This window comes from Ovis aries, chromosome 18 (genome assembly GCF_016772045.2).
Source record: "Ovis aries strain OAR_USU_Benz2616 breed Rambouillet chromosome 18, ARS-UI_Ramb_v3.0, whole genome shotgun sequence".
Classification (NCBI taxonomy): Eukaryota; Metazoa; Chordata; class Mammalia; order Artiodactyla; family Bovidae; genus Ovis; species Ovis aries.
This window is the reverse complement of record NC_056071.1, coordinates 40,372,422-40,387,588: the sequence shown is the minus strand read 5'-3', so window position 1 is coordinate 40,387,588 and position 15,167 is coordinate 40,372,422. Positions and strand designations below refer to the sequence as shown.

Genomic DNA, 15,167 nt, shown 5'->3' with positions numbered 1-15,167 from the left:
CTCAATGTTATGTGCCAGCCTGGATGGGAGTGGGGTTTGGTGGAGAATGGATACATGTATATGTATGGATGAGTTCCTTCACTGTTCACCTGAAACTATCACAACATTGCTAATTGACTATACCCCAATACAAAATGTTTTTGGTGTTATAAAAAATAAATAAAATTATTAAAAAGCAAAAACAAACAAATAGGACCTAATCAAACTTAAACACTTTTGCACAGCAAAGGAAATCATAAAACAAAATGAAAAGACAACCTACAGAATGGAAGAAAATATTTGCAAATGATGCAACTGATAGGGCTTAATTTCAAAAGTATACAACAGCTCATACAACTCAATAACAACAACAAAAACAACCCAATCAAAAAATGGGCAGAAGACCTAAATAGATATTTCTCCAAAGAAGACATACAGATGGCCAAGAGGCACATGAAAAGATACTCATTATCATTAATTATTAGAAAAATGCAAATCAAAACTATAATGAGGTATCACCTCACACCAATCAGAATGGTAATTACTAAAAAGTCTACAAAAAACAAATTGGGGAGGGAGTGTGGAGAACAGAGAACCCTTTTGCATTGTTGGTGGGAATGCAAACTGGTGCATCCATTATGGAAAACAGGATGGAGGTTCCTCAAAAAACTAAAAATAGAGTTGCCATGAAAAAAGAAAAAAAGTGTTAGCTGCTCAGTTGTGTCCCAACTCTTTGTGCTATAGTCTATGGACTGCAGCCCACGAGGCTCCTCTTTCCATGGGATTCTCCAGGCAAAAATACTGGAGTGGGTAGCCAACCCCTTCTCCAGGGGATTTTCCTGACTCAGAAATCAAACCCAGGTCTCCTGCATTGCATGCAGATTCTTTACCATCTGAGCTACCAGGGAAGTCCCTGATCTAGCAGACCCACTCCTGGGGGACTTTCAGTGGCTAAGACTTGGCGCTCCCAATGCAGGGGGCCTGGATTCAATCCTTGGTCAGGAAACTAGATCCCATGTGCTGTGACTAAGAGTTCATATGCCACAACTAAAAGATCCTACATGCCGCAATGCACATCAAAGATCCCACATGCCACAACTAATACCCAGCACAGCCAAGTAAATAAATAATTTTTTTTAAATTCTACCCCTGGGAATTTACCCAGAAAAACTATAATTTGAAAAGATAAATACACCCCTATGTTCACAGCAGAAGTATTTACAATAGCCAAGACATGGGAAACAACCTAAATTTATACTGATGGATAAATGAATACAGAACAGCTAATGTATATATACATTGGAATATTAGTCATGAAAAAGGATGAAGCAATGCCATTTGCAGCAACATGGATGGACCTAGAGATTATCAGACTAAGTGAAGTAAGTCAGAAAGAGAAAGACAAATACCATGTGATATCACTTATATTTGGAATCTAAAATACAACACAAATTAACATACCTATGAAACTTGTTTATTTAACTTATATGCAGAGCACATCATGTGAAATGCCCAGCTGGATAAGTTTTAGGCTGGCATCAAGATTGCTGGGAAAAATATCAACAACCTCAGATATGCAGATATATGCACTTTAATGGCAGAAAGCAAAGAGAAACTAAAAAGCCTCTTGAGGGTGAAAGAGGAGAGTGAAAAAGCCGACCTAAAACTCAATATCAAAAAAACTAAGATCATGGCATCCACTCCCATAACTTCATGAAAAATAGAAGGGGAAAAGGTGGAAGCAGTAACAGATTTCCTCTTCTTGGGCTCTAAGATCACTGCAGATGGTGACTGCTGTCATGAAATTAGAAGATGATTGCTTTTTGGAAGGAAAGCTATGACAAACTTAGATAGTATATTAAAAAGCAAAGGCATCACTTTGCAAACAAAGGTCCATGTAGTCAAGGGTATGGTCTTTCCATTAGTCATGTACGGATGTGAGAGTTGGACCATAAAGAAGGCTGAGGGCCAAAGAATTGATGCTTTCAAACTGTGGTGCTGGAGAGTCCCTTGGACAGTAAGGAGATCAAACCAGTTAATCCTAAAGGATATCAACCCTGAATACTCACTGGAAGGACTGATGCTGAAGCTGAAGGTCCAATACTTTGGCCACCTGATTCGACTCACTAGAAAAGACCCTGATGCTGGGAAAAAGGGAGGGCAGGAGGAGAGGAGGGCAACAGAGGATGAGATGGTTAGATAGCTGCACCGATTCAACGGACATGAACTTGGGCAAACTCCAGGAGATGGTGAGGGGTGGGGAGGCCTGGTGTGTTGTAGCCCATGGGGTCTCAGAGTCGGAGATGACTTGGAACTGAACAACAACAATGAAACATAAAGAAACTCACAAACACAGAGAAGAGACTTACGGTTGCCAAAAGGCAGCTGGGTGGGGAGGGAAGGATTGGGAGTTTGGGATTAGCAGATGCAAACTAGTATATACAGGATAGATAAACAATAAGACTCTACTGTATAACACAAGAAACTATATTCAGTATCCTGTGATAAACCATAATGGAAAATAATATGAAAAAGAATATATATGTGTATAACAGTCCTTTTGCTGTTCAGCAAAAGCCAACACAACACTGTAAATCAACTATACTTAAATAAATGTTTTTTAAATTTAAAAAATGTGTAGGGTACAGCTACAGCAGATAAAATTGTCTAGAGGCAAGTTTAAATGCTTCTATTAGGAAAGAAGAAAGGTCTAAAACGAATAATCCAAATTTCTTCTATAAGAAACAAGAGAAAGAGGAGTAAATTAAAGCTAAATAAATAGAAGGAAGGAAATAGAGTAGAAATTAACAACATATAGAACAAGAAGTAGAAAAAAATTTTTTGACCAAAACTGGTGGGAGTTTTTGGCAAAATACAATAAAATTAATAAATGTCTAGCCAGACAAATCAAGAAATAACAGAGAAAACACAAATTACCAACATCAGGAACAAAGGAGGAGACCTCATTACAAACACTAGGGAGATTAAAAGAAAAACAGAATAATATTATGAAAAACTTCATGCTGCTGATTTAGGAAAAAATTCATCTTTTCCTGGAAACACAGGAGCACACACACGGTTACAGTCTCTGAAACTACTGCTTCTCAGAGCAGTCTCAACCATTTATAATCACTGTAACTTTTAAAGAAAATAACTGATTTTGCATAGAAAACATTTCACGTGGAAAATGTGAATGTCACACCCCAGCATTTAATCAGACTAGCAGAGTTCATGAATTCACATATAACTTTCTACAGTCACTAATATTCCATATACCACTTCTCAAAATGGTAGAAACGAAGATGTTCACTAACATGAACCAATGACATAGGTTTTCTGTAGTATATAAAAATAAGCTAAAGTATAAAAAATTTAAATATGCTTAATAATTAATACTTTATTTTTTCATCATATTTACAAATGATTTAGGTATTTAATGACTTTCCATTAATTAGCCTGATCTAATGTCAATCCAAGATTTAACTTACCGAGATCTTGGAAATTTATCTTCAAGCTGACATACCACAGAACATAATTATCACACTAATTAAATAAAGTACATCAGAATAAGGATTAATTTGGTCAAATACAAATTTATATTTATCATAAGTAAGCATTAATTCGAAGTAATGCTAGCTAACTTGATCAGTAAACCTGTATAAGTTTAGAAAAAACATACCCAAATATAATATAAATGTATACTTGCATTACATATAATGCTGATAAAGAAGATATAGCTGTTTTATTAAACCAAGTTATTAAAATAATCTATCCCTTCTGAAAAGGTTTTTTGCAGTTCGCACAAGAGACTTTAACTGGTTTGCTGCTGCTGCTGCTGCTGCTAAGTCGCTTCAGTTGTGTCCGACTCTGTGCGACCCCATAGACGGCAGCCCACCAGGCTCCCCCGGCCCTGGGATTCTCCAGGCAAGAACACTGGAGTGGGTTGCCATTTCCTTCTCCAATGCATGAAAGTAAAAAGTGAAAGTGAAGTCACTCAGTCGTGTCCGACTCCATGGACTGCACCCTACCAGGCTCCTCCATCCATGGGATTTTCCAGGCAAGAGTACTGGAGTGGGTTGCCATTGCCTTCCCCTTAACTGGTTTAGTGGGTTGCTATTTGGAAGAAGACTGGAGAATCTGTTAAGTAAGGAAGACCACTGGCGATAAAGAACCTACCCCTGGCTGTTTCTAATTACAGGGAAATGATGCTGACTGGGAGATCCCCAAATCAGTATTATGATGAGTTGCAGACTCTTCATTCTTAAATAGTCTCCTGCCGTATTCATTCTACCAGGATTAAAAGGTCTTCATAGCTCAGCAGTTCCTTCGACTGCATCATGATTCAATTATCCTTTCAAGGGTGATGATTTGAGACCTGTGGGCACTCACCAGTCCTTTCGGCTTCCCAGGTGGATCGAGTGGTAAACAGCCCATCTGCCATTGCAGGAGATGTAAGTGACTTGGGTTTGATCTTTGGGTCGGGAAGATCCCCTGGAAGAGGGCATGGCAACCCACTCCAGTATTCTTGCCTGCAGAATCCCATGGACACAGGAGCCTATCAGACTACAGTCCACAGGGTCAAAGAGTTGGACACAACTGAAGCAACTTAGCATGCACACACACACTGCAGTCTTGGTCTTACTTCCTCAAAAGCTGCAAGTGGAGAAATCCACAGCATGGGTTCCAGTTGTAGTCTCAGGTGGTCTCCATTCAATAAAACTGGAGGAATTTTTCTCTTGCCCTTGATTTGTTTCCATGTCTTCTTCATCACCAATGACCATTGCCTCACACTTTCCTTCTGAGAAGCCAATGCTCCTGAGGATGGGAGAATTTTGGAATCATTTCATTGTAGCTGTTAATTTTTTGATGATATAAATGTTATGGTTCTCTGACCAGTTATCACTAGTGCCAAAGGCTGGGGAGGGCATACAGGTTCAAAAAACATCACCATCATCATCTTCTACTGAGGAGTCTTGAAATTTATTAGACCTAGAAACTAAAGGATTAGGTGGACCACTAAATAAATTTCCTACATTAGTGAGACGCATCATTCATTAGATATTTAATGAATGAATATATGAATGGTCCTCACTGAGTCAGCCCCTTTGGGGAACTGATCTTTTCCCTCCCTAATTCATCAGTGGTCTCTGATTTTCTGGGACATTCCCTTGAATACTCCACACAGACAACCACAGATTTCAGATACTCGGCTGCTCTTATGTTTTTCTCCATCCCAGGACCCACACTCATCAAGACTGAGTTAAAAATAAACCCAAGAAATGGTAACAGCTTCTTGCCTTAGCCCTTCTAGAAAGGTATCACTGTTTAAAGGGGATGTTTTAGAATTTGAGCAAAAATGCATTGCTCTAGTGACTAGAAGAACATTCAGCCATCAAGTCTAGAAAGAGTTCATCTGAGTTAGGCCTTTTGGATCATCTCACACCCTCTACTCGCCATGCCCTTCACACCTCTGAGCTTTTACAGTTTTTTATCAACCCTGCCCACCTGGTGAAATATCACCTCAAAATTATCGTCTCTATCTTTCCTGGTTAGCAACTCTCACCTGTTTCCTTAGCAGAGCTCATACCTTTACAACTGTGTTATTAGTTATCATAATTATATATGCTGTCCTCTCCTCTCCCAGAGACAAGAAGCCCAACAAGAGGGGGAGGAGTTGCTGAATTCAAAAATGGACTGGGAGAAGAAGGCAGTAGGAGAGAATCAGAGAGATGGCAGTGGGAGGACTCAGATGGCATTACCAGCTTTGAAGATGGATGGGCCCACAGGTCAAAAGCGCAGGTGGCCTCTAGAAGCTGAAAAGGTGAAGAAACAGATTCTTCCCTAAAACTTCCAGAAGAGAAATCAGCCTTGCCAACAGATTTTTCACTCAGTGAGATCCATATCAGACTTCTGATCTAAAGAATTATAAAATAATAAATTTGTGTTGGTTTAAAAAAAAAAAAGAAAAGGACTGTTTTACTTGCCAGTTTGTGTTGCTTGATTCTGGCAAATTCTATTTTTTCAGCAGTTACTGGCAACATCCCCATGAAAGCATGACGGCTTCTCAGTGAAGAATTATGGTCTAAGCCACTGCTAAGAGCTGTGATTTCAGGTGGTTGAGTCTCACCATCGCTCACCAATCTTTTCACTCACGGGGCTCCTCTTTTCCCAAATGCCCTATTGGATATCTTATTTAAGCCAAATTGTTTCCCAAATTTTTTGAGCATTACTTTTGGGATTTTTGCCATATCAAAGTAACACCAGAGCTAATAGTAACTTAATCCCTTTCTTCAAAGCAACTTAATTTTTAAATAGTACTTTTGCTTTATAGGTAATATGCATAAAATATTAAGTTTGATGTGCTAATTGTTTTCTCCAAATACACATTTAAAAACAAAACTATTAAAATTTTTTAAAAACCTTTGCATTAAAATAAACTTGTAACTACTAAAATTTTAAAAACAACTCTGCCTAGGTATCCAGGAAAATCTTTTCATGCACATCAGTAGGATAACTCCTCCACTTTGTGAAATACTTCCTAAGTTTTTTCTACCCTCCCCAGGCCTTCTGCCCAGAGCTACCCCTTCATTCTCAGCAGGCTCCCTCACCTCCTACATACTTAAATAGAGAGTCCTTCAGACTTGAATTCCATCAAGCAATCTCCCTGTATCTTCCCACTCCACTCCATACACACCCCTGAAAGCTCACCAGCATCTGCTCTCATCCTTGCTCCCTCTGCCTTTGCTCTCAGAGGAGGAGCCTGACCTTCTTTCCACTAAAGAAATGTCTGTTCACTCATGTTCTGAAGCCCATTCTAATACACTGCCTCAAGGATCTTACCATTAAAATAGTTTTCAAGGATTTACCTAAATTATACAAACTTAAACTCTTAAAATGAGCTGATTCCTTTACTTTTTAAAATCTAGCACATTTTAAATCCCAGAAATCCCATTCCTTATTTTCTGAGAATTATACGAACATTATATTTAAATAGGCACCTATTTATCTCAAAAGCCAATAAGAACAGGACTTCTTTAACTTAGGAAATTTTTATCAACTAATAGCACCATCTGGATTTGGAAAAACGTTATACATCCATAAAATGAGATGTAAAGACTTTTTTTGAATTACAGACATACAAACACAGAGTTTAATTCCAGTCATGAGTCAAGAGTAAACACAGAAGTACAAAAAATTTACTGGCTCAGATAGCAAAGAGCTGTTCTCCTTGGTGAAATACAATATTCTTAATTGTTTCGAGCCCAAATAAATGAATAACCAAACAAATAAGACTAACAAACTAGTTTCTCTGTTGTCTCTTATCCAACAGAGACCCGATCTCTTCAAATTATTGATCCATTCACATGTTATAGTTAGACATAACACGAAATTCCCAATCATTGCTACCAAGAGAGGGCAATGATACCGCTGCAAGCAGAACACATACAAACCACAAAATTAATAGAGAACAATATTAAAAATAAAATAACAGAGAGCAAAGCAAAGTTACTCTCATTTTGAGAGCCAAAAAACAAAAGATGTGTCTAAGCTTTAAGCAACCCATGAGTTGCATTTCTCTGGGGAAAACTATACCTAGTTTTGTTAGGTGAATCCATTGAGCAACTCAGTAGAAGATCTCCAAGATGTTAAAATATATTTGAAAAAAAAAAAGTAAAAATCATGCCTCTCATACAAATATAAAATGAACATGTGTTAAAGATTTTATTGAATGTATTAATCAATGAAGAAACAAGGTAGATATTGCAACAGCTCAAACGAGAAATCAAAAATCACAAATTTATATGGAGTAAAGGAATGCTGAAATGAATCTGCAAATGGAAGCAAAACAAGCTTCTTCCATGGTGGCAGACAGAAGTCAACTGAATCTCTACTAGTCAGGACAGATTTTGCATGTCTATAAACAAGAATTATTTTGTGTCGCTATCAGCTATCTTAGAGAAGGAAATGGCAACCCACTTCTGTAGTCTTGCCTGGGAAATCCCATGGACAGAGAAGCCTGACAGCTACAGTCCAAGGTTGCAAAGAGTCAGGCATGACTTAGGGACTAAACAACAACAATCAGTTTTCTACAATTAACAGTTTTAAGACAGTTTTCATAGATTTGGAATCATTTAACTCTAATCAGATAAGCCTGGGGGACTGTCTAGATTCTAGACGATGCAGTTATCCACCTGGGCACACATTTTTCCTACACAAGAGACACTTCTCCCATGAAAACAGAAGAAACAGGGATTGTGCGAATATAAGTAAATTTGTACTTGCCATTCAGTGACTAATTTTTTAAAATGTCAGTGCTGCAGTCACCATCCTCAGTGATTTTGGAACCCAAGAAAATAAAATGTGTCACCGTTTTCACTTTTTCTCCATCTCTTTGCCATGAAGTGATGGGACCAGATGCCATGATCCTAGTTTTTTCAATGGTGAGTTTTGAGCCAGGCTTTTGGAAATTAAGGAAGCTCATCACTGATAAGTCTCTTGTGCAGGCTTTCACCTTTTCCCCCCTTCTCTCCTCCCCCTCTCCCCAGTAATACGAGAGGGAGAATATGAGGCTATCTGCTACTACAAAGTAAAGCAACTAGTTGCTGTGAAAGGGCTCCGTGCATAAAAATATCTCACACCAGCCTTACCACAGTGACTTTCTCATTTCACTAAAAGTAGCCTTTAAAACACAGGGCTTCCCTGGTGGATCAGTGGTAAAGAATCCACTTGCCAATGCAGGAGACACAGGGTTCCATCCCTGGTCTGGGATGTTTCCACATGCCTGCAGAGCAGTGAAGCTAGGGCCCAACAACAACTGAGCCTGTGCTCTAGAGGCAACGTGCCACAACTGCTGAAGCCCACACCCCTGAGAGCCCACGCCCCACAACAACAGAAGCCATAGCAATGAGAAGCCCAAGTACCGCAACCAGAGAGGACCCCCGCTCACCAAAACAAGAGAAAAGCCCACACAGCAACAAAGATCCAGCACAACTCTCCCCCCAAAAAACACATATAAATCATCTGGGCGTCATCTTGTGCATAACTTGTATGCAGAGGACATCACGCAAAATGCCAGGTTGGAAGAATCACAAGTTGGAATCAAGACTGCCAGGAGAAATATCAACAACCTCAGATATGCAGATGATAACACTCTAATGGCAGAAAGTGAAGAGGAAGTAAAGAGCCTCTTGAGGAGGGTAAAAGAGGAGAGTGGAAAAAGCTGGCTTAAAACTCAACATTAAAAAATTAAGATCATGGCATAGGGTCCCATCACTTCACAGCAAATAGAAGGGGAAAAAGTGGAAACAGTAACAGATTTTATTTTTCTTGGGCTCCCAAAGCACTGTGGATGTTGACTGCAGCCAAGGAACTGAAAGATACTTGCTCCGTGGAAGGAAAGCTATGAAATACCTAGATTGTATACTAAAAAGCAGAGACATTACTTTGCTGACAAACATCAGCATATAGTCAAAGCTATGGTTTTTCCACTGCTCATGTACGGATGTGAAAGTTGGACCATAAAGAAGGCCGAGGGCCAAAGAATTGATGCTTTCGAACTGCAGTGCTAGAAAATGCTCTCAAGAGTTCCTTGGACAGCAAAGAGATCAAACCAGTAAATCCTAAAGGAAATCAATCCTGAATATAATATTCATTGGAAGGACTGCTGCTGAAGCTGAAGCTCCAATACTTTCGCCACCTGATTTGAACAGCCGATTCACTGGAAAAGACCCTGATGCTGGGAAAGACTGAAGGCAGGAAGAGAAGGGGGTGGCAGAAGATGAGATGGTTGGATGGCATTACCGACTCAATGGAGATGAGTTTCAGCAAACTCCGGGAGACAGTGAAGGGGAGGGAAGCCTGGCATATTGCAGTCCATGGGGTCACAAAGAGACACAACTTAGTAACTGAACAACATCATCATCCTTTGACTAGTACAGGCAAATCCTCACAGCCCAATATTCTGGAAATCTATCTCTAGGCAAGTTTGGGAAACACTGCTCTACCACATTTTAGTTTACGGGGTTAGCCAGAAGAGCCCTGAAGAAATAAAACCCAGTCCTGGTGAGTTTTGAAAGATCCTTGGAGATCTTTCTAGGTGGGCATTTAGGAGGTGTTCTGAGGAGTCTATGGATAAGTGAGGGAAGGGGGAATAGACATAAAAGAGAGAGAATAGCAAAGGAAGGGGGCTGGAGAAGAGCACCAATGAGATTCGTTAGTAGAGAGAGACAGAGAAATGGAGAACAATTAAATCAGAAGCTTCAGGGGAGGGCTCTGGCACTGATATTTTTTAAAGCCCCCATGATGACTACAAACTGTAGCCCAGGTTTATAATCTCTGTTCCTTAGCTCAAGCTCACCAATTTCACACCAGGTAAAGTTGGTCACTGATACTGAGATTGTGATTCATTTATTCCCTGCTCAAGAGGATGTGAGGATTTTAGTTGAGCTGCTCCTTTTTAATTAGAGCAAAATTCCTAAAGAGGAAATGATTAGAGGTTTTGTCCATTTCAATTGTGTCATATCACTGAATGTTCCCTTCCTATGAGTAAAAAGAAAAAGAATAAGGTAGATTTTCCACTTATCAGTGTGTGTTATCCAGTTGTTGCAGTAAGATGAGAAGAACTCAGAAATATGGCTGTAAAATAAGTCTTGAAGTTTTTCTTCTTTTCTAAGCTACTGCAAAGAGTAAAGCGAAGTGAAAGTGTTGGTCACTCAGTCACGTCTGACTCTTTGCAACCCCATGGAATGTAGCCCGCTAGGCTCCTCTGTCCTTGGGATTCTCCAGGCAAGAACACTGGAATGGGTAGGCATTCCCTTCTCCAGGGATCTTCCCCACCCAGGGAATGAACCTGGTCTCCTGCATTGTAGGCAAGTATGACCTAGTAATACTACAAGCAGTCCAGTGGAAAAAGAAATGAATTTGGTCTCAGAAGATAGGTAGGACCAGTGCCAGTACTGCCCATGGAAATCATTAAACACTTAACTCACACTTAGCTTCCTTCTCCGAAAATACGATTTTTCATCTCTTTGGATCTATAATGCCACTTATTGTAAGATGCACCAGTTTTACATATCACAAAGAAAACACAGATGACTGTTTTATTCCATCCATAATGTAAATAGTTAGAATTATGACAGCATCTATTGGTAACACAGTCTAATGTTACAGAATATAAAAATAAAAACTTTGTTTTCTTGTCAATAAGATAAGCTGAGAAAAAAACCTCTAAATCAATCTTTCCTAAAGTCAATTTGCTACAAATGCCCACTGAAACTCCCTTCTTCTCATGCTTGATGTTTAGTCGCTAAGTTGTGTCCAACTCTTTTGCGACCCCAGGGACTGTAGCCCGCCATGCTCCTCTGTCCATGAGATTTCCCAGGCAAGAACACTGGAGTGGGTGCCAAGATACAAAAGATTATCTAATTAAAAAGCAACCTACCTCAAAAGTTTCCTATATAACTTCCAAAAGATGTGTTAAAGAACACTATCTGTGCCCACCCCCCCCCCCAAAGAAAGTGATTAGAGACTTACACATATTTAACTGGTGATAAGAGCAAAAATTGTTTCAGTCAAAATCTAATCATGGGATCTTATTAGTTTGGCAGAAGCCAATAGTGCTTGTTTCAATGTTGCAAATGTGTAGCCTGAAAACATGAGGGTGATTACAAAGGCAGAAGGTGAACTGGGTAAGCAGGCTCAGTGAGGTATTCCATGTAGATGGAGGAGGGACGAGATGAGGGAAAGAAGATACAAGTGGAGAAGACTAGGGGAACACAAGAGTTTGAGGCGGCGGGGGTGGGGGTGGGGGGGGGGGGGGGCAGACAACTGTGTAATAGAAAGGAGAGAAGAGTGGAAGGAAATCTAAGAGGCTAACTGAACGCCTCTAACAATGTTCTCCTGGATGAGGCCTTTAACAAATGTATAACCTGACAGAAAACAACATTCAGAAAATATCCAGAAAAGAAACAGCCTGCATGCAAATAGTAACGAGGGTGGGTGGCAAGAAACTGTAGCTGAAGGAGAGAAGACTGTGAGGGAGGTGGGGCCTACAGACCCACTGAATGGCTCCAGAAGAGTCTCTCGGTAGCGAGGAGGCAGAAACAGGACTGCAATCTAGCTTAAGAAATAAAGGCAATTTGTTAGCTCATGTAACCAAACTATGGAAATGACTGAATGATCCGGAGGCTCAAAAGACAATGATACTCTTCCTTCATTTCTCATTCTGGCCTTTTTCTCTCAATTTCTTCCTTGGGGTACCAAGAGCCTTAGGTTGACATTCTTTATAGGGCACGAGCCAAAAGTTAAAAACAAACCGAGAACCAGCCAGCCAGCCAGACCCTCTACCTGGGCAACGTTCATCACTGTATTCTAAAACCATTAAGTGAAAGGTGTATGGGAAACTTGATAATGGAGGGTTCGGGCTGGTGACCTCACCTGAACTCACTGATTCAGCCAGACATTACCTGCCTTTTGTTGAGATGCGATAGGAAAGGATACGTGCTACCAGTGCGCCTCTAAAGCTTAGTAAATTATACCAGGATCTAATTGCAGCTTTATATCTAATTATAAACTTTCAAAAAACATGGAGAAACAAGTTAAACGACATCATCAGTGATAAACGAGCCAAATGAAAGAAATGTTACGTTTCATGGTGGAAATATCCGGTTCGCCCAACAAATCAGTATCATGAAGAGAAATGGCGGTGGGGGAGGAGGGAGTGGAGATGGGCTGTTACAAGAGTTGACTCATTGGAAAAGACTCTGATGCTGGGAGGGATTGGGGGCAGGAGGAGAAGGGGACGATGGAGGATGAGATGGCTGGATGGCATCACTGACTGACGTGAGTCTGAGTGACCTCCGGGAGTTGGTGATGGACAGGGAGGCCTGGCGTGCTTCCCTTCTTGGGGTCGCAAAGAGTCGGACACGACTGAGCGACTGAACTGAACTGAACTGAAGAAGCATAGCAACCAAACACAACGTGGGAGGACAGAACCTTCTTTGGAAGGAATCTTTCAAACAACCAAGGAAATTGGAACGTAGAGTGAATATTAGGTGATACTAAGGAATTACCTGAACTTTTCGAGGTGTGATAATGGGTGATTACTTTTCATTTTTTCCCCCAAGAACTCATCAAAGAAAGTGTAACTGGGAAACTACGAGCTCTAAAGGGAGGCGGGCGGCCCACTCCGAAAAGCGTCCGCCTCACGGAGCGCGCGTGTCCCGCTAGCCCGCGGGCTCCTACAGCGCGCAGCTCTGAGGGCCGTTGTCGCGCTCGCCGCTCCCAGCATCCTCCACGGGCCGAGCACTCCCCCAGGAGGACCCGGGGCCCTGGGTCCCTCGAGGAGAGCCCTTACCCAAGATGCTCCGGGCGCTCATTTGCATGTCCCACCTAAAGGTGAAATAGACTGCGATCTAGTTGTCAGAGCAACAAACGTGCGAGCTTTTTGAGTGGCTGCACGAAATCAAATTTCCCTAAACGTTTCGCCTTCGCTGGGAAGACGCTAGTTTGGTCACCATAACTGAAAAGGATGAAAGATATTCGTGCCTTATAAATGCTGTGGGGGCGAGTTTGGATCGTGCTCGCTTCGGCAGCACATATACTAAAATTGGAACGATACAGAGAAGATTAGCATGGCCCCTGCGCAAGGATGACACGCAAATTCGTGAAGCGTTCCATATTTTGCTCTTTTCCCCACGGTCCAGATACTGTCTCAAGCTCAAAGGAAACTCCTTGGGGTCAAGCACAACGTCGGGCACGCAATGCTGAATTTGTGATTTTTCACTATAAAATATGTTATAAAAAATATTCGTTCAAGGCAATCTATGAAATGAGAATGAAGCTGAGTTACATCTGTAAATTTTTGTGCAAATATGAATTTGAGTAAACTCCGGGAGGCCTGGAGTGCTGCAGCCCATGGAGTCACAGAGTCGGACACGACTGAGCGACTAACTGATGTCGTTTCTATGTTATCTTGGAGATGAGAAATCTTACATTTCTTTAACAGAATTTGAAAGTTCTGAAATCGCCTTTTGATCTGTCTCCCTAGACAACACAAAGCAGAGGGGCAGGTGGGTCTGGCTCTTGGTTCACTAAAGGCTGCCTGACACATGAAATGCTCAATGAACCCTTACCAAATCATTTCTAAATTATTAAATAAATGAATTATTGCTAAGTTAATGAATCCTTGCTATAGGAAGTAAGCAACAGTAGTACACATTTCTCGGGCCTACTTTGTGACTTCGGTCGTTTTTGACTGGAATTCGTACTCTTTTCTCAGATTGTGAGCTACACAAAAGCAGGGACTGTTACCAAAGAGTGAACTCAATGTTAGCCGGTGGATCCTAGAGCTTCCGGATCCACTGAAAACTGGCTAGAAGCAGCAAGCCCGTTACTAAGTCTTTCTGAGACGGGTTTTCTATGCCTGTTTTTATCTGACTTCTAAGGGGCACTCAAAATGTCGCTTTACCTAGACCGGGTGGATTCTGTGATGGGAAATATAAAAATTCAGCGCCCAAAACCCAAAGTGTATTTTTACCAGTAAAAACAAGCATTCGACTGCAGACATCAAGATTAGCTAGGTAACTTAATAGAAGTGAGACAGGTTGGCCGGAGGGATGCCAGGCAGTCATCGAGCTGGAATCGACGCTGGGAGGGCAGAGGATCCGGTGGGAAAGAATTCCAGGTGTCCTCACTCTTTGGGGATGCACGTCGGAAAGCGCAAACCCGGGGTCTGCCTCCAAAACTACCTGTCAATACTTCACAGTCTTTTGTGTTAATCCGGCAAATAGTGTCTGGAGGTGGGAAATAGGCGCAAAATATGGAACGCTTCACGAATTTGCGTGTCATCCTTGCGCAGGGGCCATGCTAATCTTCTCTGTATCGTTCCAATTTTAGTATATGTGCTGCCGAAGCGAGCACGCTTCAGCTTTCGTCCACCGCTTATATAAAACCCACAAGGTCTTATCTCTTTACAGTTACGGTGACCAAACCGTGCATCTTTTCGATGACTCTGAAACTTTTAGGGAAATTTGATCTCACAGATCCACGCACAAGGCTCGCATGTTTGGTATTCTGACTGCTAGATCGCGAAACTTGTCGAGTTCTCCTCTTGCTGGGACATGCAAATGAGTGCCCGTAGCATCTTGGGTAAGGGCCCTGTCACCGACTCCAAGTCGGACGATGGAGCC

At 41.2% G+C, this 15,167-nt stretch overlaps 2 non-coding genes across 2 annotated transcripts; one reads left to right on the top strand and one right to left on the bottom strand.

Annotated features, from left to right (window-relative positions):
* The first annotated feature begins 13,555 nt into the window (after positions 1 to 13,555).
* On the top strand, positions 13,556 to 13,662 carry LOC114109272 (U6 spliceosomal RNA). Its single transcript, XR_003585946.1, has one exon. It is a non-coding gene; the product is annotated as a U6 spliceosomal RNA (small nuclear RNA).
* Positions 13,663 to 14,791: 1,129 nt separating this feature from the next.
* LOC114109273 (U6 spliceosomal RNA) lies at positions 14,792 to 14,898 on the bottom strand. The gene has a single exon (XR_003585947.1). It is a non-coding gene; the product is annotated as a U6 spliceosomal RNA (small nuclear RNA).
* Between the last annotated feature and the right edge of the window lie 269 nt (positions 14,899 to 15,167).